Source organism: Gossypium arboreum, chromosome 7, assembly GCF_025698485.1.
Source record: "Gossypium arboreum isolate Shixiya-1 chromosome 7, ASM2569848v2, whole genome shotgun sequence".
In the NCBI taxonomy this organism is placed as follows: domain Eukaryota; kingdom Viridiplantae; phylum Streptophyta; class Magnoliopsida; order Malvales; family Malvaceae; genus Gossypium; species Gossypium arboreum.
The window spans coordinates 70,143,136-70,168,310 of record NC_069076.1 but is presented as its reverse complement, the minus strand read 5'-3'; the positions used below and the strand labels follow the sequence as shown (position 1 = coordinate 70,168,310).

General features: G+C 37.7%; 1 non-coding gene across 1 annotated transcript; it reads right to left on the bottom strand.

The window, feature by feature from the left end:
* Positions 1–8,291: 8,291 nt before the first annotated feature.
* Positions 8,292–8,398, bottom strand: LOC128295934 (small nucleolar RNA R71). Its single transcript, XR_008286483.1, has one exon. It is a non-coding gene; the product is annotated as a small nucleolar RNA R71 (small nucleolar RNA).
* Positions 8,399–25,175: the final 16,777 nt, after the last annotated feature.

Genomic DNA, 25,175 nt, shown 5'->3' with positions numbered 1-25,175 from the left:
CATTTCAATTAAAACTATTTATTTTCATATCTGACCTCTAATTTAAAATACATTTCATTTTAATCCATACTAATATATATTTAACAACTCAATTGTTATATTATATTTTATTTTAATTTCTACGACTCTAATTGTGATATCTCTTTCTCTCGTGCCCATGACTTAATTACTCGATTCTATTAACACGATTTTTTAGGTGTGACAACTCTTCCCCTCTAAAAAGAATTTTATCCTCAAAATTACCTGAATTGAATATATAAGGATATTTTCGTCTCATTACATCATTGGTTTCCTAAGTAGCCTCTTCGATTTTGTGATTACACCACAAAACCTTCACTAAAGGTATACTCTTATTACGCAACACATTTACCTTACGAGCTAAGATCTTAATTGATTCCTCCTCATAGGTAAGACTACAACCCTAATTATTGGTGCATGCAAGTAAATGTGCTTATGCTTTAACGTGGTTATGGTTGCTTATGGTTAATGAGTATGATGGATGGCATGTATGTTTGGTGTATGAAATATGATTAATGTGTATGAAAATAAAGGTGATGCAAGTGGGTAACTTGAAAGTAGGTTAGGAAAGATGATAAACAAATATGAAATTGGTGTGGAGTTCCATATGAAAGCATGATAGTTTAAATAGGTAATATGTTGACATTACCAAGTCATAATTTAACCATGAATGTGAATGCTTGAGTAGCCAAATGTGCCATGTTGTATGCCATGAAGTGAGTATAAGTATGTGAGCGTTTAAGGGTGGCAATTGGCTTGGAAAATAGCCTAGAAGTTTTCCATATGGTTAGACACATGGGCATGTGTCTTGTCCGTGTGTGACACACGGTCTGCCCCATGGGCGTGTGATCCCGTCGTGTGTCCCCTACACCCTAATAATGCAAAATAGACTGCCAGCAGTAAACACACAGGCAGAGACATGACGGTGTGGCTCAGCCGTATGAAGGACATAGCCTTAGGATATTGGCGTGTGCCCAGGCCGTGTGAAGTCTGCACTTGATTTTGGAATTTAATTCGCCACACGGCCCAAGCAAATGGGCATGTGATTTGGCCATGTGACCTTATTTAGTTGATGATGTCATAGTTTTAGACATAGACAGGCTGAAGACACGAGCGTGTCCCAAGCCACACGGGCGTGTGAAACCACACGGGCATGTGACTCTCCAAAGTATGAAATTTTTTTAGGTTCCCAAAAGTTTCCAAAGTTCTCAGTTTAGTCCTGAACCACCCCTAAGGTATGTTTTGGGCCTCGTAGACCCATATAAGGGACGTTTTGCTTAAATTTGGATGAAAATTCATGTCTTGATTTTGTATGTTTAAAGTGAGTTTAAGTCCGATAATGCCTCGAACCCTGTCCCGGCGTCGAATATGGGTAAAGGGGTGTTACAAAAAATCACTTTTCTATTGCTAACTTTATAAATAAATTTTGGAAGAGTACATAAATTAACTAAGCTTTTAGAAATAGTCATCGTTGCAAGAAAAATGTTAAAATTAATTGTTTTTTTGTTAACTCGGATTTTTTTTTTGAAAATAGGCTAAGGTTTCTTTTAAAATAAACAAACGTTAAATTGATTATTTTATAAACTCCAATCGTAATAGGTCATCTCAGTGGTCGATGTAATCTTCTGAATTCGGGTCTAACGTCTAGGTCGAGTTGGAGAGGTTACATTTGGTGGTATCAGAGTTAGAGGTTTTCAAAACTCTATGGATTTTTGAATGAGTCTACATATATGCATCTAAAAGTGGTATTTTTGGAAAAAAAACCATGCCACAAGTATTTGAAAAAATGATTTTCTGCAATAAATTAAATCTGAGACTCTAATGTCAGTCCTACTTTAGTTACTGCTACTTTTAAGACTTTAGATAAACTATAATCTTAGGCTGTAAGTGTTCAGGAAATAGCTAATGCTTGAACTTTTACCTGAAAATTGTAGATAAACCTTAGACTCGAAAATAGTGTTTCTGTTAAACTAGGAATTTAGGGTAAAAAAAACTGTTAGTGAAATTACTATAGTTAGTCCTTTAGTACAGTCCATGGTAGTGAATAGGATCTTAAAGAGAAGTTCATTGGAGGTTTAAAAGGAAGTATTGTCTAGAACTGAATAGGAATCAAAGTTGCACGGTGAGAGCATGATGGTTGTTTTGAGAAAGAGGAATAACAATTTTTTTTATTAAGCAATTAGTGTGTCAGTGGGGAAAATTAAAAGATGAAATTTCTTTAGAGAGTGGAGAACTATAACACCCCAAAATATAGGGGGTTAGATGAAATGAATAACTAAGAAATAACTTGGTCTTGATGGTTAAATTCTTAGTACACTCCTTAGAGGTCCTAGGTTTAAACCCGCACTCTACCCATTTTCTTCTATTTTATTTTAGCAACCAAGGAACCAAGGCCAACTAAGATATATAATAAATGTGGTAGAAATAAGCCAAGATTGGGCAGCAACCCAAATGGTAAGGCCTTGTTTTCTCCCTTTTCCTTAGGTTCATGTCACACCACCCTCCTTCCTATTTCTTCCTTTTTGGACGACAACAAGGGCTAATTTCCCAATCAACCCCTCTAATTTTGAAACCATAAGTATTTACTAAATTTTCCTAATTATACATTAAGTCTAATTCTATTTCAACCCTAAATTGAAACTCTCTTTTCTCCCCTTTAAATAATTCATCTTCTTTCATTCTTTTCTTTTCTTTTCTTTTCATAAAAAAACTGCATTCTTTTGCTGGAAATTGATCTCTCGAAAACCTGAATCAAGAACAATTCTTGGTTGAATCCATTTCTTTATCGATCATCGAATCTATCATTGATAACCTTTGAAATCCCATCAAAGATCGATAACTATTCTTTTTTGTAATTATGTAAAACCCTAGAATTCTCGAATAAAATCATTCTTTTCAATCTTCCAAAATCGATTATGAATGTTTCACGAGTTTTCTCAAAAATCTTATAATTTTGATAAATCTTGAAAATCATTATTAATTTTTGCATAAATTTCATTTGAAGGACTCGTTTTAAGAACCCTGGATCAGATTTGAATGAGATGGGCGTAGCTCAGTCTCCTAGCGAAAGGTGTGTGTTCTTTTACAAGTGAATTAGGGCAAAATCATGCCTAAGATAGTTCCACACAGGTATGTGGACCACACGAACATGTCACTCCGCAAACCCTAGGATAGTTCACTTCTCAGATGGGCACGACCCTTCCACAAGGGCGTGTGGACCACAAGACTGGATCACACAGCCTACCACACGATCATGTGCCCAAAAAACCTTAGTGTTATTCGTAAACCACACAGCCTCAATTCATTACACGGCCTGGCCACATGGTCATGTAACCCTTCACACGCCTTGGTCACACGACCATGGGCCCTTATTTTTCAGATTTTACAGTTTTGTCTAGAATTTTATGATATTTTTAGTTTAATCCCTGATTGATTCCCTATATATTTTTAGTATTTATTTTTTCAATTAAGCCCTTGATAATGTGAATAATACCATAATCTATGCTATAATTTATTGAATTGTTATTTTGAATGCATGATATGTGGTTGTTACATATTTACTGTCACTATATTTTTGATGTACTGATATTGTTATGCAAAACCACGATGATACTGATTGCATGAGATTCATGCCATTGTTATCGTTAAATCAAACATATGATAAGCAAGTTTTTTGCTACTATTATGATTTGTTATAAGAATAATAATTGGTACTGTATATACTTGATACAAGCATGTTAAAGCTATCGTACTTAATTGTTATAGTATGTCATGTTGCATTGCATGAGGTAGGACGATTTGAATGGAGGAAGTAGTAAGCAGTTTATCTTCTCGATCATTGGTTTACCCACAACATATTTTAGTAGCCAGTCACCTGTTTGACTAGTGGTTTATCCATAACTTATTTTAGTCAACAGTCACCTACTCGAACAGTGGTTTATCCACAACGTATTTTAGTCAGCAGTAGTCACTTGCTTGACTAGTGGTATATCCACAATGTATTTTAGCAGCTTTTATTTGTATAGACAGATGGTTCATCCACTAATATATTTATCACTAGCAGTTCATCTGCAATGCTTAGTAGTTTCTCCACAACGTGGTGTAAAGATAGAGGAGTTTTGGGGAACTCCTACTGTGGTGTGTAGCATTGGGGTAGGACCTTTTTACTATTAGAATGAACTTGCTTTGCATTCATAAGCAATTGCATAGCTACGAACATTGAAATATTATGTTGATTAGTTGCTCTGAATTACTGACATTCTGTATTGCTAATTAATTTTGATTTGTTCTATAAGTTGATATTCTGCTTGACTTGTCTTTTGTTTGCACTAGTTCTCTTATGACGAAACTCACATTGAACTTCATAGCTCATTCTCTCTTTTATTTCCATATTTACAGATAACTCACCAGGTTAGGACGCGGACAGGCATACGGAGGGCTCGAATACGTTTTATTTTTATGAAAGTATTATTAGGCTTATTTTATAATTTTTGTTATTTCAGAACCGTACTGTTTTACTTATTTTGTGGCATGGGACTCACATTTTGGGTTTATTTAGCATGCATGACATTTAACTTAATTTAAGATATGAAATTTAATTATCTATGCATGAAATATAGTTTTCATCATAACTAAGTTAAAAATCAGTTTTCCATTGCTAAGTTTATAAATAAATTTTGAAGGAATAAATAAATTAACTATATTTTCAAAAATAATCACCGCTACAAGAAAATTGTTAAAATTAATTGATTTTTTTTAACTTGGGTGTTTTTCTAAAAATAAGCTAAGTTTTCTTTTAAAATAAATAAATTATTTAAAATGACTATTTTATAAACTCCGATCATACTAAACCATATCAGTGGTCGATGTAATCTCTCAAATTCAGGTCTATCGTCTAGACCGATTTGAAGAGGTTACACCTAAAATTATAAGATCTAATTTGACTATCATATCACCCAAATATTGTGTTTTTAAATGTTATTTAATGGAAGTACTTTGCAAGTTTGACTAGTTTTAGAACTAAAGAGGGCAGGCAGAGAACTTCAACTCTTTTTAATATGGAAATGTAATTTAATTCTATCATAAAATATGAATTTATAAATTAATATACTATAAAAATACATTTTAACCTTAAAAATAAAAAAATATTTAATCGATTAAGTTAAAATAAATATTTCAAATCTAATTTCCCTAATGTATTTTGGATTCCGTATATCTATTTTGATAGTTGTAGGTACTAGGTAGCACTCTTGAAATTGCAATTCCAAGTCTGCATAGAAAGAAGATTTTTTATGAAAAGAAAATATCATCATGTCTTCTTGCCACAGACCTAGTGTTTATCCTATACTATATCAATTAAATATTTTGATTTTTACTATATTATTATATTAAATGAAGTTAGTTCTTTAATAAAAAAATTCTTTTTTTTGGTAAAAAAAAGAATTACAACTCAAAATCAAACATTCAGAAAAGTCAATACATTATCCTGGTCCAATAACCGCAACCCTGATACCCTATCTCTCCTGAGCTTGACTATCTTATCAGTAATTCCATTTTTTTCTCTTGGAATATGTTGAAGATTCTAATGATTCAGCTGTTTTAACAGCAGAATAATTCTCATAATTAAAGCAGAATTAGAACCTTTACGAACTCCTTCCTGAATGAGGTTTACCGCTTCAAGATTGTCCGTTCAGATGATAACTTTCTGAAAACCACGATCAAGGGAAATTTGCTACCCATCTAGAATGCCCCATAATTCTGAATAAATAACTTTACAAATTCCCAAATACCTCGTATAACCAACGATCCAAGCTCCCTTCTGATCCCGCAGAATCCCTCCAGCTACAGCAAACATATTCTCATAATTAACCGATCCATCCGTGTTCAAAAAGACCCAATCATCCAGAGAGTCAAGAACAAAATCCGTCCGTGGGGGTTTGGTGCCTTCCGATCTGGATATTGAAACGTACTGTTTTGCCCAACATAAGATGGCATTGATCACCTCATCAGTACTCCAAGAAAGACCTTGAAATGTACGAAGGTTCCGATTTTTCCACAGGCGCCAGATGATAATCCTGAATAGACAAGACCAATTGACTCCACTATCTAGTGTCAAGGCATGGTGGTTTCACAAATTAAGCTCCATCCAATCATGAAGATCCCTGCAAAAAAAAAAAAAGATTGTTTACCTATAGGAATTATCTGTAACCATAATTCCCTTGCTGATAAACCGTAAATTATACATATTTTTACCCCATTTTTAATGCATTTTATGGATGATTTCCCATTAGAATTGGTGAATTCGATGCTCCTAATGCTTTAATTTCATGTTTTATACTTAGGAGAGCATAGGAGAGCGAAAGGAACGAGAAACGAGCCAAAAACGGAGAAAATAGGCTAAAGTACGAAATCAACACGGCCTAGACCTCCTCACACGGGCAGACCACACGGCCGTGTCAATTTGGCAGGCTCGAACACGGCCTGAATTAATCGAACACGGGCGTGTGCCACAAGCGTGTCCCTGCCGAGCCCAAATTGAGTCCAATTCAAAAAAGGGATAATTTTGAGGGCTTTTAGGCATTCCAAAGCCTATAAATACACCCTAGAGGAGGAAGAAAAAGACGCGGAGTAGGGGGTAAGGAATTACTCCAAGAAAGCCGATTGATTCATCTCAGAAGCCGGATTCATCAACAAGACTAAAGATTTCTCCTCAATTCCCCTTCAAGAGTTTTCGATTTTCTTTATGTTCTGTATTCTTTATTATTCTGAGATGTTTTCTTATTTAGTTATGAACTAAATCCCTTAAATACCTAAGGGGAATGAAACCTAAGATGAATCTTGTTATTATTTTCTGAATCGTATGATAAATATTTCACTTGTTCTTAATTATGTGTTCTTAATTCTTGTTTTGATATCCCAGGATACTGATTCAGGATAAGCTCTTATTCAGAGGAGGAATAGACCCTGTTTAAGAGTACATTTGTCATAATTAAGTGGAGTTGATTGCGTGCCTAGACATAGGGTGACAAGATTTTGCCGGATTAGGGTGAAACCTAATAAGGGGATCCATAGATTGAGTTAATGCAACCCTAAAGTGTTAATTAGAGAAAAGTCTCAGTTATTCAATCTAGGGATTAGACGTTATTAGTCTTGAATAGGGATAATAACATAACTTAGGGATCTTTACGGAACAAGTTGAATGAATAAATCGTCCTATTCGGAGCCAGAATAACAAGTACATTCTAGGTGGATTTTTCCTTAGGTATTGTCTTCATTCAATCAATTTTCCCAAAAGCAATTCCCCAATTCTATTCTCTGTGCATTCTTAGTTTAGATAATTAGTTAATTAAAACCAAACCTCTTTATTCTTAGGCTAGATAATAAAAAGACAGTCATTACTAGTACTTTTAGCTCCTTTGGGTTCAACAATTTGATCTTGCTAAAACTATTCTATTGTTCGATAGGTACACTTGCCTACAACGCAATAATAGTTAGTTCAAGAATGAGTATTTATAAATATTTAAAACCTATCACGAAATCACGCGATCAAGTTTTTGGCGTCATTGCCGGGGAGCTAAGATATTAGGAACGCTCAATTTTTATTAATTTAGCCATTTATTTTTCTTACAATTTAATTTAATTTTATTATTATTATTATTTATTAACTTACTTTTTCTTTCTCTTGGTAGGTTTTTATAGTTTATGACTAGAAGAAACCTATCAGAACCATTACTTTTTGACGAAGAAATCGATCGTACAGTTCGCAGAAATTAAAGAGAAATAAGGTGAAGCTTACGATACACAGAGAATGAGCAAGAAGACGATACTCAACCCTCAATCGAAAATATGGCTGAAAACCAAGACAATCAGCAACCTCCTGCAATTACGGCTAATCAAAATCTTGCTCCACGCACTATGTATGATTATGCTAAACCTTCTTTAACAGGAACTGAATCTAGCATAGTTAGACCTGCTGTAGCTGCAAATACTTTTGAATGAAAACCTAACACTATTCAAATGATACAGCAATTTGTTCAGTTTGATGGTTTGCAGGATGAAGATCCCAACGCTCACTTAGCAAACTTTCTGGAATTTTACGATACATTTAAAATCAATGCGTTTCTGATGATGCCATTCGTCTTCGGTTATTCCATTTTTCATTAAGGAACAAAGCTAAACAGTGGTTGAACTCGTTACCACGAGGGTCAATTACTACTTGGGAACAAATGACCAAAAAATTCTTACTAAAATATCTTTCGCCGGCTAAAACGGCTAAATTACGTAATGATATCTCTTCTTTTGTGCAGATGGATTTAGAAACCCTCTACGATGCATGGGAGAGATACAAGGACTTACTGAGAAGGTTCCTTCACCATGGGTTACCGCTTTGGCTCCAAGTTCAAACATTCCACAATGGTTTAAATCTTTCGACTCGGCAAATGGTTGACGCAGCTGCTGGCGAAACCATCAATAATAAAACACCTGAAGATGCCTATGAGTTTATTGAGGAGATGTTACTGAATAACTATCAGTGGCAAGTCATGAGGATAAAGCCAACGAAAATAGCCAGTGTTTATAACGTCGATTCGGTCACCATGCTATCAAATCAGGTAGAACTCTTGAATAAAAAGATTGATGGTTTTCTTAGTTCTTCACAGGTTCACCCAATAATGCAGTGCGCAGCAAGTAGCGGTAGAACAAGCCATTCGGAATACCAACCTTATGGCCATAACATGGATAACGAGCAATTAAACTACATGGGTAATAATCCTCGACCTCAAAACAATCCATTTAGTAACACTTACAATGCAGATTGGAGAAACCATCCCAATTTTTCGTGGGGAGGCCAAGGAAATCAAAGACCACAACATCCTCCAGGATTTCAGCAACCACCCTACCAACAGGAAAAGAAGCCGAACCTTAAAGAGATGCTCTCAAAGTTTATATCGGTGTCAGAAACTCGTTTCCAGAACACCGAGATAGCACTTAAGAATCAACAAGCGTAGATCCAAGGGCTCGAAACTCAGATAGGCTAGCTTTCAAAACCAATATCCGAAAGACCATAAGGTAGTTTGCCAAGTAATACTGAACCCAACCCAAGGGAACAACTCAACGCGATTAATGCTCAAAATGAAGAAGGATTTGTGAAGCCTTAACCAGAACCGTGGCAAGAAACTGTAGTAAGCAAAGGTCAAGGTGAGGTAGATCAAAATACAAATAAATCAGTGAATGTCAAATATAAACCTCGTGTACCATACCCCAACGCAATAAGGAAAGACCGCTCAGATGAAAAATTTGGTAAATTCCATAAACTCTTAAAAAAATTACATATTAATTTACCATTTATTGAAGCTCTATCGCAGATGCCAAACGCAATGAAATTTTTAAAAGAGCTTTTAGCAAATAAGCGGAAATTGGACGAGGCGTCGCATGTGGAGCTAAACGCAGTGTGCTCAGCTTTTCTGAAAAATAAGCTACCGAAGAAACTAAAAGATCCAGGGAGTTTTACGATTCCTTGCTTAATTGGTAGTTTAGATATTAATAATGCATTAGCTGATTTAGGGGCTATTATCAACGTCATGCCTTTTAAAATGTTCAAGCAACTAGGTCTCGGGAAACCCAAACAGACTAGGATGAGCATTCAATTAGCAGATAAAACTATAAGATTTCCTAGGGGTATTATTGAAGATGTGCTAGTCAAAATCGATAAATTTATATTTCCCGTTGACTTTATTGGTTTAGACATAGAGGAGGATAGCAATACTCCTTTAATCCTAGGAAGGCCCTTTCTAGCAACTGTTAAAACAATTATTGATGTTGGCACAGGTGAGCTCACGCTTTGCGTAGGAGACGAAACACTCACCCTTCAAGCTCGCAATTCTGACTACACATCGGAAATTGAATGTGATCGTCTAAACCATTCTATTAAAACTGACCACATGATACAACCTACTTTGCAGGAGATAAGTCTGAAGGAAGTACATGAGCTACTCTCAAACTATAGTAGAGGTTCTATTCATGAAGAACGAAAGCTGCAAATAGAGGAGCTCGATGAATGGCGAACACATAAACTGAGAACACATGATAAATCGAAACTATGCCAGAACGAGCCGGATACCTCTCTAAATCAACTTAAGGTTGGTGATAAAGTTTTATTAGATGTCGCAGATCCCCACATTGTCACTACCATACCGAATGAGGAAATCCCTCTTACGGTACTCAATATTTTTCCATTTGGTACAGTGGAGGTGAGTCATCCCAAGTTCGGCACTTTTAAGGTAAACAATACCCGTTTAAACCTTTATTTTAAGATTGATAGTAGGAATGAGGAGTATAAACTCCTCGAACCACCATGATCATTCAATGGAGAGGTAAGTCGAGCTTAGACTATAAATAAGCACTTCTTGGGAGGCAACCCGAGCACTAACTATATTAACTTCTTCCAAAATTTAGTCTCCAACATCTAACTTACTAACGGAGCTCTTTAATACAGGTTTTCCACAGAGACACAGCCAAGCACACGGGCGTGCTTATGGTTGTGTGAAAACAGGGCAAGGATTTCCCCAACACGGGCTACGATAAAAGGCCATGACAATGCGACATGGTCGTGGTCAAGCCTGCCAAAACAACATGGTGTGCGACAGGCCCGTGTCCAACACCCGTGGTTGAACCTGTCAAATTAACACGGGCATGGGGCTTGCACACACGGGCATAGGAGAAGTGAACGAAGCTAGACACAGTCGTGCGACACGACCGTGTGAACCCACACGCTCGAGGTACATGGGCATGGGATGAATTTCAGACGTGCCTAAATAGGAAAAACGCGAAACACACGGGAAAAAATTGGGGAACACAGGCGTGTGCCATGGCCGTGTGGCCTAAAATCTATAAATATCCTGCATTATTCACTTTCTTCCCCATTCAAAAACCCTAACCCTAGTCGCTGCAAGTTCACATGGCCTTCCTGCCACGCCCATGCGTCGCCTGCAACTCCATTCTCGACGCCCAATCTCTTCCCTTACCATTTGTTTACTCCTTTTTCTTTTATTTCACTGATTTATAATGCTATTTATCATATTAATCTATATTTTTCATGTTATTTCCATATTGATAATCACATAAATTTCATTTATCAAACAAGTTATCATCTTTCTCATGTTTAAAATCTTACTCATTACATGATTCCTACACTTCATTTAATTAGTTAGAAGTGAATATTCATGGCTAGGATAGTTGAAATAATCATGCATATTGTGTTGACATCTCTTTTCATTCATATAGTATTTTGCATTCCATTCCTTGCCATTTTTACTTATATCACCATGCTCATGCCACAGAGAAATGGGTCATTGAATTTAGTAATTGTGGCTGAATATATTTATGAATTTTTCTTTTCGAATTTAGTTGCATTCCTTTTATATATTATAAATTTTCTACTCATCAAAAGACGAATTGATGTTTCCACTGCAGGTATACAATGTCGTCTTCAAGAGGAAAGAAAACCGTCGTACCTGCTTCAAAGAAAAGGAAGGGAACGTCCTCTTCTGCGGGTCCAACCGCGGAAGTTCGTCACCCTCTCCTACAGTTTCCCCGAGGGCCCCAAGAAGAATGTTCCAAATACTTCGGGCCCGACCTTTAATTGCGGACCGCTGCACCGACTGGGCTATTGTAGAACAAGTTCAATTGGTTGATTTGATTCGATCCCTCCTAACCATTGACCCCTGGGAGCTATTCTTTGGGATTATCGACCCAACATACCTTGAGCTCACGATGGAACTATGCTCAACGTTCCATTTTCAGACCATAATGACGAACTACGATGATCCCGGCACGGTTCAATTTTGCCTAGGCAGATTAATCCACCAACTAAGTGTCCCAGAGTTCGATGCTGCACTAAGCTTATATACAGAGGAGTTCAAGGAGGAGAAAGATTTAGACACTCTCAGTTGCCACATACACTTCTCCACCTCGAAGTGCTGGCACACTTTGGCCCCTAGCGCGGCCTCCTACAATCCTAGCTACTCCAAGGCATCTGTTCTCCCACCATCATTAAGGTACTTACACGCTATTTTAGCTCACACGATTACAGGAAGGCGAGAGAGCACTGGCGTCGTCAACACCCACGACACCTACTTCTTATGGTGCATGTCGCATGGGCATGTCATCGACCTTGCCTATTTCATCACCCTCGTGATTCAGCACCAGACGGAGCAGCATAAGAAGGGGGTCATCTCCATCGGCCCCTACGTGACTCGGTTGGCGCCACACTTCGGGCTCCTCAACACCGCGGCCCAAGAATCATCCCTCACCCTCATCACCCAGATGTCTCCACAAGGCATCTTGAGCATGCTTAGCATGAGGATGACCGAGCGACGCCGAGGAACCTACCCTCCTCAGTATCGTCTTGCCCAATCTACCGAGGAGGAGGCCTACGAGGACATTCCTGATGATGTCCCCCCCAGCACGAGGACCCACTGACTCAGCCACCACCACTCTCTCGTTCAGTTCATGCAGCGGCTTTATACGCTGACATCTCTGAGCGTCTCACTTGATTCGAGCAACAGTGTTTTCAACGATTTGACAACATTGATGCTACTCTACAGCAGATTTGTTAGCACCTCCACATCTCATTGCCATTCCCACCTCGCGAACCATCCAACGATGAAGATGTTTAAAAACATTTATTTATAATTTTATGTTTTTATGTTAATTTTTATTAAAACTACTTTTATTTTTGTTAGATTTTAGAATTTTATTTTTAATTATTAATTTCGGTTATTTCTTCAGGAGTAATTATTCTTCCTAATATCCCCTAAAAAGTTCCTGATTTATCACAGTTATATCGAGCTCTTAAGCTCATCATCACATAGGAACTAAAACTCTACCGGGAAAGGTTCTCTACGACTGCCATGTCCTACTCAACCACAACCATAGCTACCACTAGATATTATATTCTTGTGGTGCAAGACTTATGGATTAATGAACCTCTACGACCGCTGGAGTATCCTCCTCCACTCTTGAACCAATTACTCTCCAAAACTCCAGTTCAAGGAATTCATTATACATCTTAAGTGTAGGGGGTATTTATTTCATTATCAAAAAAATCCCTGAATGATTGTCTTGTTCTCTTGAAAAGCTTTCATATCATATTTAGGATAAATTTTAATTAATTTATGATTTTGATTGATATATCTTGAATTAAAACATAGGCAATTATGCATTGATTGTTTAAACTTTAAGACCTTTTGATTGATGTATCATCTTAAATTATAGTGGTGGAGATTTGATTTTCATGCCAGCCTATGGTAATGACTTTTCATTATTGACTATTGAGTGTTTCATTTATTGTCCTCAAACACCTCGAGTGATTTGAGTGAATCTATAGTGAGGATGTGAAACTCTATGGTATTCTAAATCAAAGGTAATTACTTAAATGAGGAGAGACACCTATGTTTGCATGATTAAATACTCAACTTGGAATGTTTAAAACTTTTATGTTCTTTTAGTTGAACTCTCAATGTATGATTACTTATGGATTAATGTGAGATATTATTGATAGAAATTATAAGTTGAAAAGAATTTATTTTGATTATGGGTTGAGAACTTTGCTTGAGAACAAGCAAATGCTTAAGTGTGGGGGTATTTCATAAACCGTAAATTATACATATTTTACCCCATTTTTAATGCATTTTATGGATGATTTCCCATTAGAATTGGTGAATTTGATGTTCCTAATGATTTAATTTCATGTTTTATACTTAAGAGAGCATAAGAGAGTGAAATGAACGAGAAAATAGGCTAAAATACGAAATCAACACGGCCTGGACCTCCTCACATGGGCAGACCACACGGCCGTGTCAATTTGGCAGGCTCAAACACGGCCTGAAGTAATCGAACACGGGTGTGTGCCACAAGCGTGTCCCTGCCGAGCCCAAGTTGAGTCCAATTCGGAAAAGGGCTAATTTTGAGGGCTTTTAGGCATTCCAAAGCCTATAAATACACCCTAGAGGAGGAAGAAAAGGACGCGGAGTAGGGGGTAAGGAATTACTCCAAGAAAGTCGATTGATTCATCTCAGAAGCCGAATTCATCATCAAGACTGAAGATCTCTCCTCAATTCCCCTTGAAGAGTTTTGGGTTTTCTTTATGTTTTGTATTCTTTATTATTCTGAGATGTTTTCTTATTTAGATATGTGCTAAATCCCTCTAAATACCTAAGGGGAATGAAACCTAAGACGAATTTTGTTATTATTTTCTGAATCGTATGATAAATATTTAACTTGTTCTTAATTCTTGTTTTGATATCCTAGGATACTAATTCAGGATAAGCACTTATTCAGAGGAGAAATAGACCCTGTCTAAGAGTACATTTGTCATAATTAAGAGGAGTTGATTGCGCGCCTAGACATAGGGTGATAAGATTTTTCCAGATTAGGGTGAAACCTAATAAGGGGATCCATAGATTGAGTTAATGCAACCCTAGAGTATTAATTAGAGAAAAGTCTCGGTTATTCAATCTAGGGATTAGATGTTATTAGTCTTGAATAGGGATAATAACATAACTTAGGGATCTCTACGGAACAATTTGAATGAATAAATCGTCCGATTCGGAGCCAGAATAACAAGTACAGTCTAGGTGGATTTTTCCTTAGGTATTGTCTTCATTCAATCGATTTTCCCAAAAGCAATTCCCCAATTCTATTCTCTGTGCGTTCGTAGTTTAGATAATTAGTTAATTAAAACCAAACCTCTTTATTCTTAGGCTAGAAAATAAAAAGACAGTCATTACTAGTACTTTTAGCTCTTTTAGGTTTGACAATCCGGTCTTGCTAAAACTATTCTACTGTTCGATAGGTACACTTGCCTACATCCCAATAATAGTTAGTTCAAGAACAAGTAATTATAAATATTTAAAACCTATCACGAAATCACACGATCACTTGCCGTTCTGTAGTCCCAAAGCACATGAAGGATATTCTCATAATTATGACCACATGTACCACAAGCAGTGTCAGAGTCCAAACCTCTTCGTATTCTTTCAACATTAGTGAGTAAATGGTGTTTAAGAACAAGCCAAATGAACACTTTAACTCTTTGTGGCCCAATATGATTCCATGGTAATTTCCAAACATCCTCCTTTCCATGCCAAGAATCTTCTTGAAGTTTATTATATGCACTTTTAATAGTAAGAGCACCAGATGTAGTTCCCTCCAAAATAATTCTATCTGAACCTGAATTTGGTTGGGGTGGTGGAATTCCAACAATCTGCTGAATAATGTCTTCAAATAACCAAAGGCGAAAGAAGTCCAAATTCCAATCCCCGTTCTCTATGACCATGTCACTAAAGGGACAATCCATATCCAAGTTAGTTGTACAGAATTTTTTTTTGGATAAAGTTCCCACTTTAGGCACCAACGAATCCTTCTAGCAGTTTATTTTACACCCATTTCCAATTGACCAGAGCAAATTTTCCTGAATAAGCAGCCAAATCTTCGACAAAGATCTCCATAAAAAAGAACATCGTCCCCTCGATAAAGACTCTGGTAACCCACCTTGAACCCCATATTTGGACCGAAGCACATTTACCCATAATGAAGAATGAGCAGTCACTAATGTGAAACCCAGTTTCATAATGAAGGAAGTATTATGATCGCGAAGAGCCCGTACACCAAGCCTACCATGTGCTTTAGGTTGACATATCGACTCCCAGTTTACTAAAGCAATCTTTTTACTAGCGCTAGTGGACTGCCAAATGAACTATCTAACCATAGCTTCAATCTCATCATACAAACCTTCCAGGATCAATATTGATTGCATAAAATAGCTCGAGATTGAAAGTAAGACCGCTTGAGCTAGAGTAATTCTACCAGCAAGAGAGAGTTGTCGAGCATCCCAACTACATAGTTTACTTCGCACTTTATCGACAACAAACCGTAAAGTATTATTAGTAACCTTCTCATGAAAGAGAAGAACCCCTAAATATGAACCAAAATTCTGCACCACCTGGGACCCAAGGGATCTGCTAATATGGCTTTGAACATCCTCATCCACCCCTTTAGAAAACACCATGTTTGACTTTTGAAGATTAACTCTATGCCCCGAAAAACCATAAAAGGTGTCTAAAACTTCCTTAATGATTTATACCTGCTGTTCTTTTGTCTGGCCAATAATAATAAAATCATCTGCAAAAAAGAGATGAGATAGAAACGGACCTAATCTAGTGAGCCGAATGGGCTACCATCTACCATCAGCCATGGCCACGTGAATACTATGCCCTAACCATTCCATACAAAGTAAGAAAAGATAGGGTAACAATGGGCATCCTTGACGAACTCCTCTTGCTAGTTTGAACTTCTGAGTTAGCACTTTATTCCAAAGTACCTGCATAGTAAAACCAAAAATAGCTGACATGATAACATTACGAAGAAAGTTAGGAATACCTGCAGCCTGTAGAGATGCGCCAATAAAATCCTAACGAACACGATCATAGGCCTTTTCAAGATCAATTTTAATGGCCATCCATCTTTTGATATTTTGCTTACTCTTCATAGAGTGAATAATTTCTTGAGCAATGATGATATTATCATTTATATTCCTTCCAGTGACAAATCCTGCTTGTTCAGGTCCTATGATCTTTGGAAAGACCATTTAAATCTGTTAGCAATGACCTTCATCACAAGCTTGTAAAAAACCGAACAAAGGCTAATAAGGCGAAACTGCGAGAAACATTTTGGATACTACACTTTAGGAGTAAGAACAATGAAAGAGTTATTGAGATCTGGATCAATGCTACCCCTAGAAAAAATCCTCTTGACCCATTCACAAACTGAAGGGCCCAAGAACTCCCTCTGGCTCTAGAAAAAAATAGCGTGAATCCAGTCACTGCCTAGAGCTTTTAAAGGCGCCATATCAAAAAGAGCATTTTTAATCTCCTCATTAGAAATATGCCTACTAAGGAACCGGATATCTTCCTGCTCAAGAGACGGGAAATTACCACACCCAAGATTATCGGTATCCCTAATTTGCTCCCCATAAAGATTTCTATAAAAGCTAACTGCTTCTTGTTTCAATTCATCTTCATCAATGACCAACTCCCTTGCTTGATTTTTCAAAGCCACAATACGATTGTGCTTTCTTCTCTGTAAATTTCTCCTATGAAAAAACCTTGTATTAAGATCACCAAAACAAGCCAATCACACCTAGCCTTCTGTCTCCATAGAAGCTTCTCATGATGTAATACTGACTCTAGCTCTTCACAAATTTCCAACTCGACCTAATTCAAAAAAGCCAAGCTGCTTCGATCAATCGCCTTTTGAACATTATCCAGCTTCTTCTTCAAAATGTACTTCCGATGCATAATGTGTCCATAAACCTCCTTATTCCATACTTTTACTTGTTCAGTGAAAGTCACATAAGTTGTTGACATATCCCCCATAAACTTCCAATTCTCCTTAACAAACTCAGAAAACCTCGGATGCTCAATCCAATCTGCTAAAAAACGAAAAGGTCTTCTAGAGAAAGACTGAACATCAGGCATAAGCGATAATATGAGTGGTCTATGATCAGATTTAAGTTTTGGAAGATGTAAAACATTGGACAAAGGAAACTTCAGACTCCAAGCATCATTACAAATTGCTCTATCTAGTCTCTCAAAAACTCCCCCTCTATTCCAAGTGAAATTTGGCCCACTAAAACCCAAATCATGCAGTCTCATGGAATCCGTGAACTCACTGAAGAAAACACACCTTTTCCCAATGGCCCATTGTTCGCGTAATTCGTAACAAGTAATAAATATTTATAATGAAGATCAAACCTAGACTAACTATTATCACGACGAAAAGGCAAGCGCACATATCGAACAATGGTATAGTAATTGCAAGACCGGGATATTGTACCCAAGGGAACCAAAAGTACTAGTAATAACTATCTTTTTGTTATCTAGCCTAAGAATAAAAGGGTTTGTTTATTAAACTAATTATTTAAACTAATTAATAGATTTAATTAAAGCAAAGAGAAAATTTGGAAAAAGACTTGAAGAAAAGTAATTGATAAAGACGACACTCAAGGAGGAATCCAATTAGATTTCACTTGTTATCTGACTCTGAACTAGACGATTTATTCACTTGACTTGTTCCGTAGAGATCCTTAAGTTAAGTTATTATCCCTATTCAAGACTAACAATGTCTAATACTTAGATTGAATAACCAAGACATTTCTCTAATTAACACTCTAGGTTTGCATTAACTCGATCTATGGATCCCCTTATTAGGTTTCACCCTAATCTGACAAAATCTCGTAACCCTATTTTTAGGCATTCGATCAACTCCGCTTAATTATGCCAAATCTACTCTTAGGCAGGGTCTATTCCTCCTCTGAAAAAGCACATCAAATTATGAATTAATACCCGAAATATTAACTCAAGCATTAAGAACACATAATTAAGAACAAATCAAGTATTTATCATACAGTTCAGATAATAATAACAAGACCCATCATAGGTTTTATGCCCCTTAGGTATCTAAGGGGTTTAGTTCATAATAAAATAAGAGTACATCTCAAAAGTATGAAAATAACAAAACATAAAGAAAACTCTAAAACCCCTGAAGGAATTCAGAGAGAGATCTTTAGTATTGGAGTAGCTTCGGCTTTTGAGATGGATCGTCTGGCTTCCTTCAAGTAATTACCGGCGTGTGGTACTGTATTTCAGCAAAGTTCTAGAAAGAGCAACCTCCTTCTAGGTCACACTGAGGGTGTTTATACAGGCTTTGGATTGGCTTTCTTCCTCCCTAAGTACTTTTTTCCGTGTAAAATACAACTCTTTAAAAAAGGGACACGATCGTGTGACGTGATTACCAGGCCGTGTTCAATCTGTTAAATTGCACACGGGCGTATGAATCGTGAAAACCTTGGTCGACACCCCCGAAGGCCACGGGCGTGTGAGATGCCTGTGTGGAAAATGCTTAGGCCATGTCATCTTCTCGATTTGGTCCGTTTTTGTCCCTTTTTAGCTCGTTTTTGCTCCTTTCGACTCTTGGTGCTTTCCTGAGCATAAAACATGAAATAACCAGATTAAGAGCACCAAAATCCACAAATCTAGTAATAAACATCCATAAATATGCTAAGTATTTGGGGTGTAGATATATATAATTTGGCGTTTATCAAATACCCCCATACTTAAGCATTTGCTTGTCCTCAAGAAAAATTCTCATTTACTGCTAGAATTCATTCCTCTCAATCACATAATCATTACTGATAATGTTACAAGTTATTCCATAGAAAATCATACAGTGAGAATTCAACTATAGGAGCATTAAAAGCCTCAAACAATCTAAATCGAATACTTTGACAACAAAATTATAGGTAATCTCCTTCCTTCAAGTAATTAACTTTAGTCCTAAATATACAATAGATGACATCCTCACTAAAGATTCACTCAAATCACTCAAAGTGTTTAAGGTTCAAGATTAAGCACTCGATTGTCTAACATGAAAATCAATCTCCACCACTTGTAAATGATACGATATACTAATCAAAAGGTTTTTGCATGGTTGTAATGGGGTTTAGGTTACAAGTATGGATACAAGCTGAAGAGAAAAGGGTTACAATTGAGATAATTTCAATATATTACCCTACTATCAAAAACTTAATTACTGAACCACAAACAAATATCTAGAACTATTTTACATGAGTTCATGACAACTTTAGCTTGCTGAGAATTACAATAATAATACTGAGTTTTTTTTTAAGAACAAATCAAGTCGATACAATATAGAAGTCATACTTCATGATTCAGTAACAAAAAATGGTGAACATAGCGAGGTAACAATATTAAATTCAATCTCGATAAAAAGGGTCAAATTCAGTAGGAGGATTTCAACAATAATGGGTTAATGGGTTAATGATGAGGGTTAATCAATGAAGAAGGGTTAGTAGGCTCAAGGGGTTTCACTAAGGGTTTAATTATGTGGGAAGGCTTTTTATGGAGTAAATGGGTTAAATCCTAAGTGCCTTTATCATCTCAGTAATCAAATCATACGTGTGATCTCGATATGTATAATCAAAGCAAGTTCTAGAATAATAGTTCAATGTTGACATACTCAAACCATAAAAGGAGTGAGCACGAAAGAAAGCTATATGCTCAAAAAGGCTCAAAAATCTCACCAAAAATTTGGGTTTTTAATGTCATTCCTGTATACTTAAGATTTCAAGATAATACTTCAATTTAGGAAAATAATCTAAAAATTTTAGTTCTCAAAATATCAACTTATCATGCTCGATTCTTTAAGATCCTATAATCGATAATCATGCATAATTCCCTTGGCCTAATTCACAACATATCAACAATAATTGTAGATCAATCAGAATTCATTCTATCAATATTATGAGAAAATCACTTAAGCACAAGACCAAATTCAGGGATTTGAGAATAATGCAAAAAGTTAGGTTTCACGTTCACCCCCTCACACTTAAGATGTACATTGCCCTCAATGTACAAAGATATATTATTCAAAATAAAGAAAATCATAAGAGGAAAGGAGGTGAAACTCTCTGTTATATGGATGTGGAGCTTGATTCTGAGGATAGAGTGTTCAAGGAAAGTGGTGGCTGCCATTGTTCTTGGCTAGATGAAGAAATTGGGTTGTTGAACATGGCACTCGTGAGGTATTGTTTCCCTTTTGTTTCCTCATTCTGTAAAATATTCCTGGCAGCTTTGCTTGGAAATTTGTAGAATCATGAAGAGCTGATTAAGAGTTGGTATGGAAGAGAGAGTAGTGGAATTACTTGTTAGAAATACCAGAAAATAAAAAAGGTAAATTTTAATAATATAGATATGTCTTTCAAAATAAAATAATAAAATTGAAATGAAAATAAAAATCAAAATAAAAATAAAAATAAAACTAAATAAAAAAATAAGAGGATTCAATGATCCTCGTCAGTATGGCCCTCAGGTGGTGGTGCTGGAGTGGCGATGTGGAAGTGTTGGCACAGCTGCTGCATCATGGCCTGCATATAGTCCATCTGTCGATCCTGCCACCGATCTCGCTCATAGATCATCTCGAACCGTGTAATGCAATACTGCTCGAAATGGGCGAGTCGGTCGGAAAGGTGTGCCAATGAAGCAGCCGCATGAGCTGGTCGTTCCCTAAGTGGCGCAGTAGAAGGCTCCTCATGCTGTAGGGGAACATCATTAGGGATGTCCTCAAGATTCTCCTCGTCAATGGCATGCGAGAGACAGTACTGAGGAGGATCGGTCCCACGTCGACGCTCGATCATCCTCATGTGTAACATAGTCGTAATGCCCTATGGGGACATCTGACCTATCAGGGTAAGCATTGATGACTGGGCCACGGTGTTGAGGAGGCCGAAGTGTCTGGCAAGGCGCGTCACGTAGGGGCCGATAGAGATCACTCCCTTCCTATGCCGCTCGGTCTGATGGCGAATGGCGAAAGCAATAAAGTAGGCCAAGTCAGTCACGTGTGCATTCGCCATGCACCATAAATAGTAGGCGTCGTGGGTGTTGACGACGCCGGTGCTCTCTCTCCTTCCGGTCAAGGTGTGTGCTAATATGGCATAGAGATATCGTAAGGAAGGGGGGAGAGCTAAGGCCTTCGAGCAGCTGGAGTCATAGTTGGAAGAGAGTGGTGCCAAAGCCTTCCAGCACAAGGAGTGGGAGATGTGGATATTGCATGGTAGTGTATTCATGTCCTCTTTCTCCATAAACTCATCGGTGTAAAGTCCCAGAGCAACTCTAAACTCTGGGACACTCATCAAACGAACTAGACTGCCTAATCAAAAGTGAATGGTGCCTAGGTCGTCATTGTTCGTCATCACCACCTGTAAATGAAAAGTAGAGAATAATTCTAAAGTTAGCTCTAAATAAGTGGGCTCGGTAATAGCGAAGAACCGTTCCCATGGGTCTGTGGACAAGAGGGCGTGGATGGCGTCAGCGAGCTAGACTTACTCTACGGCAGCCCAGTCGATGCAGCGACCTGTGGTGATGGGTCATGCGCGTAGTATTTGAAATAGCTCCTCCTACGAAGCTTGTGGAAAGTCAAGGAACGAGTGCCGAACTTCGGCTGTAGCATGCACCGAGGAAGAACCATGTCCTCTACGTCTCTTTGAGGATGGGACTGCGGCCTTCTTTCCTCTCGATGACGACATAATGTACCTGAAAATATATGAGCAGTGATAGAATCCACGATACATCAGTAGTCAAGCAAGAGGCCTAAAACTAGTATATGCTATTTAATGGCTTAAATAATTCAAATATAGAAAAATTTACAGTAAATTCCTAACATGTCTAAAGCAAAATAGTACAATATCTATGTAAAACATATAGAATACTAATGTAGCAATGCAAATTGGAAAAATAAAGTTGAGAAAGTGAACCAAAGGCTGTTGTATGGTGGGCACGGGTGTGTGGTGGCGAGCACGGGCATGTGACGCGAAGAGGAAGCCATGTGGTGGGAAAATGGAGGGTATAGAGAGGGGAAAGTGGGGATTAATACAAGGGGAATGGATTTCAGGGTGGTTTGAGGGTTGAGGAAGTGAGAATCTTGGGAATGGTAGCCGGAATAAGGATTAGGGAGTGGGGAGGAGGAGTTTTCAGCTAGGGTTTTGAAAGGGGGAGGAAGATGAACAATGGTTTGTTTATATAAGAAAGGTGCACACGGCCTAGGGCCATGCCCGTGTACTCTGGAGGTGAGCCCGTGTTTTTTGAATTTTTTCAATTTAGGTCGTGCCCGGCTACTGTCCCACGCCCGTGTGTCTTGGGCATGTGTGGCTCACGGCCATGTCACACGGTCGTGCCTAGCTTTGTTCGCTTCTCTCACGCCCGTGTGTTATGGTAGCACGCCCGTGTATTGTTGTACACGGCTGAATGGCACGGGCGTGTCGCACGCCCGTGTCGAAGAAATAGAATTGAGCCTTGTCCCTGGCATGCCCGTGGGTTTTCATTCCCACACCCGTGTGTTCCTATCAAGTTCACCCACGGCCATGTCGTACGACTGTGGGGATTTAGCGCACTCCCTGTTTTGGGGAAATCATGTACTGCTTCAACACGGTCGTGTAGCTTCCCTTGTTTGGCCACGACTTTAGGCACGCCCGTGTGCCTGGCCATGTGTGCTGAAAAACTGTGCAATTCAAAGATTAAGTTAAGGATCCTAAGTGTTAAAAAAATAAAAATAAAAAAATCAAAATATGTTAGTGCTCGGGTTGCCTCCCGAGAAGCGCTTATTTATAGTCTAAGCTCGACTTACCTCTCCGTTGATTTATCATGGTGGTTTGAGGAGTTCATACTCCTCGTTCCCACTGTCAATTTTAAAATAAGGTTTTAAATGGGTTTTGTTTACCTTAAAAGTGTCGAACTTGGGATGACTCACCTCCACTATACCGAATGGAAAAATATTAAGTACCATAAGAGGGATTTCCTCATTTGGTGTGGTAGTGACAATGTGAGGATCAATGGCATCTAGTAAGACTATATCGCCGACCTAAATTTGATTAAGAGAGGTATCGGGCTTGTGTTTGCGTAGTTTCGATTTATCATGTGTTCTCGGTTTGTGTTCTCGCCATTCGTCTAGCTCCTCTATCCGTAGTCTTCGTTCTTCATGGACGTCTTTGTTCTCTTCATGATAGTAGCAGACTGTCTCTGTTGTCTTGGTTCGAGGAAGTTCCTGCAAGGACGATTGAATATTAGTTTTATCATTGATAGGTTTTATAGCATTAGCTTGAGTCTTAGAGGTTTTGATTGAGTCGCGTGCTTGAAGTGTTACTGCGTCGTCACCTGCACGAAGTGTTAGCTCTCTTGTGCCTACATTAATAATGGTTCTGGCAGTTGCTAAAAATGGTCGTCCTAAAATTAAAGGTACCTCTTTATCCTCATCTATATCTAAGACAACGAAGTCTACTGGGTAAATAAATTTATCAATTTTAACGAGAACGTCTTCAATAATACCCTTAAGAAATCTAATTGTTTTGTCAACCAATTGTATGCTCATCCTAGTCTGTTTGGGTTTACTGAGACCTAGTCGTTTAGACATTTTATATGGCATAACATTTATACTTGCCCCTAGATCAGCTCAAGCATTATTCACAGATAGACTACCAACTAAACAGGGAATTGTAAAACTCCCTGGATCTTTCAATTTTTTAGGTAGCTCATTCTTTAGAATAGCTGAGCAGACTACATTGAATTCCACATGTGATGTAGCGTCTAATTTGCTTTTATTGCTCAGAAGTTCCTTTAAGAATTTTGCTAAGTTGGGCATCTGCGAAAGAACTTCAATAAAGGGTAAGTTAATATGTAATTTCTTTAAGAGTTTGACAAACTTACCGAATTGTTCTTCTGTTCTATCTTTCGTCATCGCTTTAGGATATGGCACACGAGGTTCATGAGTTGTACTTACCTGTTTGGGATCATTATTGTTTACCTCTTCTCGTCCTTTGTTCATTGCGTTGTCTTGTTGTATTTCTAGCTCAGGTGCAATGAATCCTTCCTTATCTTGAGTGCTAATTGCATTGAGGTGTTCCTTCGGATTAGGTTCAGTATTACTTGGTAGGCTACCTTGTGGTCGTTCGGAGATTAGTTTGGATAGCTGGCCTATCTGAGTTTCGAGTCCTTGGATTGATGCTTGTTGATTCTTAAGTGTTGTCTAGGTATTTTGGAAACGGGTTTCTGACATCGAGATGAATTTAGAAAGCATCTCTTCAAGGTTTGGTTTTTTCTCCTGTTGATAAGGTGGCTATTGAAAACCCTGATGATTTTGTGGCTTTTGATTTCCTTGACCTCCCCAGGAAAAATTTGGGTGGTTCCTCCAACCTGCATTATAAGTATTACTGTATGGGTTATTTTGAGATCTAAAGTTATTATTACCCATATAGTTGACTTGTTCATCTCCAGTTGTAGGATTGAAGGATTGATATTCTGTATGTACACCTCCTCCGCTTGAGTCACACCTCATTACTGGATGTACCTGCGTAGAACCAAGAAAACTATCAATCTTTTTATTGAGAAGTTCTACCTGATTAGAGAGCATGGTGACTGAATCAATGTTATAGACGTCGTTTGTTTTCGTTGGCTTTGTCCTCATAACTTGCCACTGATAGTTGTTCAGTGACATCTCCTCTATGAATTCATAGGCATCTTCCAATGTTTTAT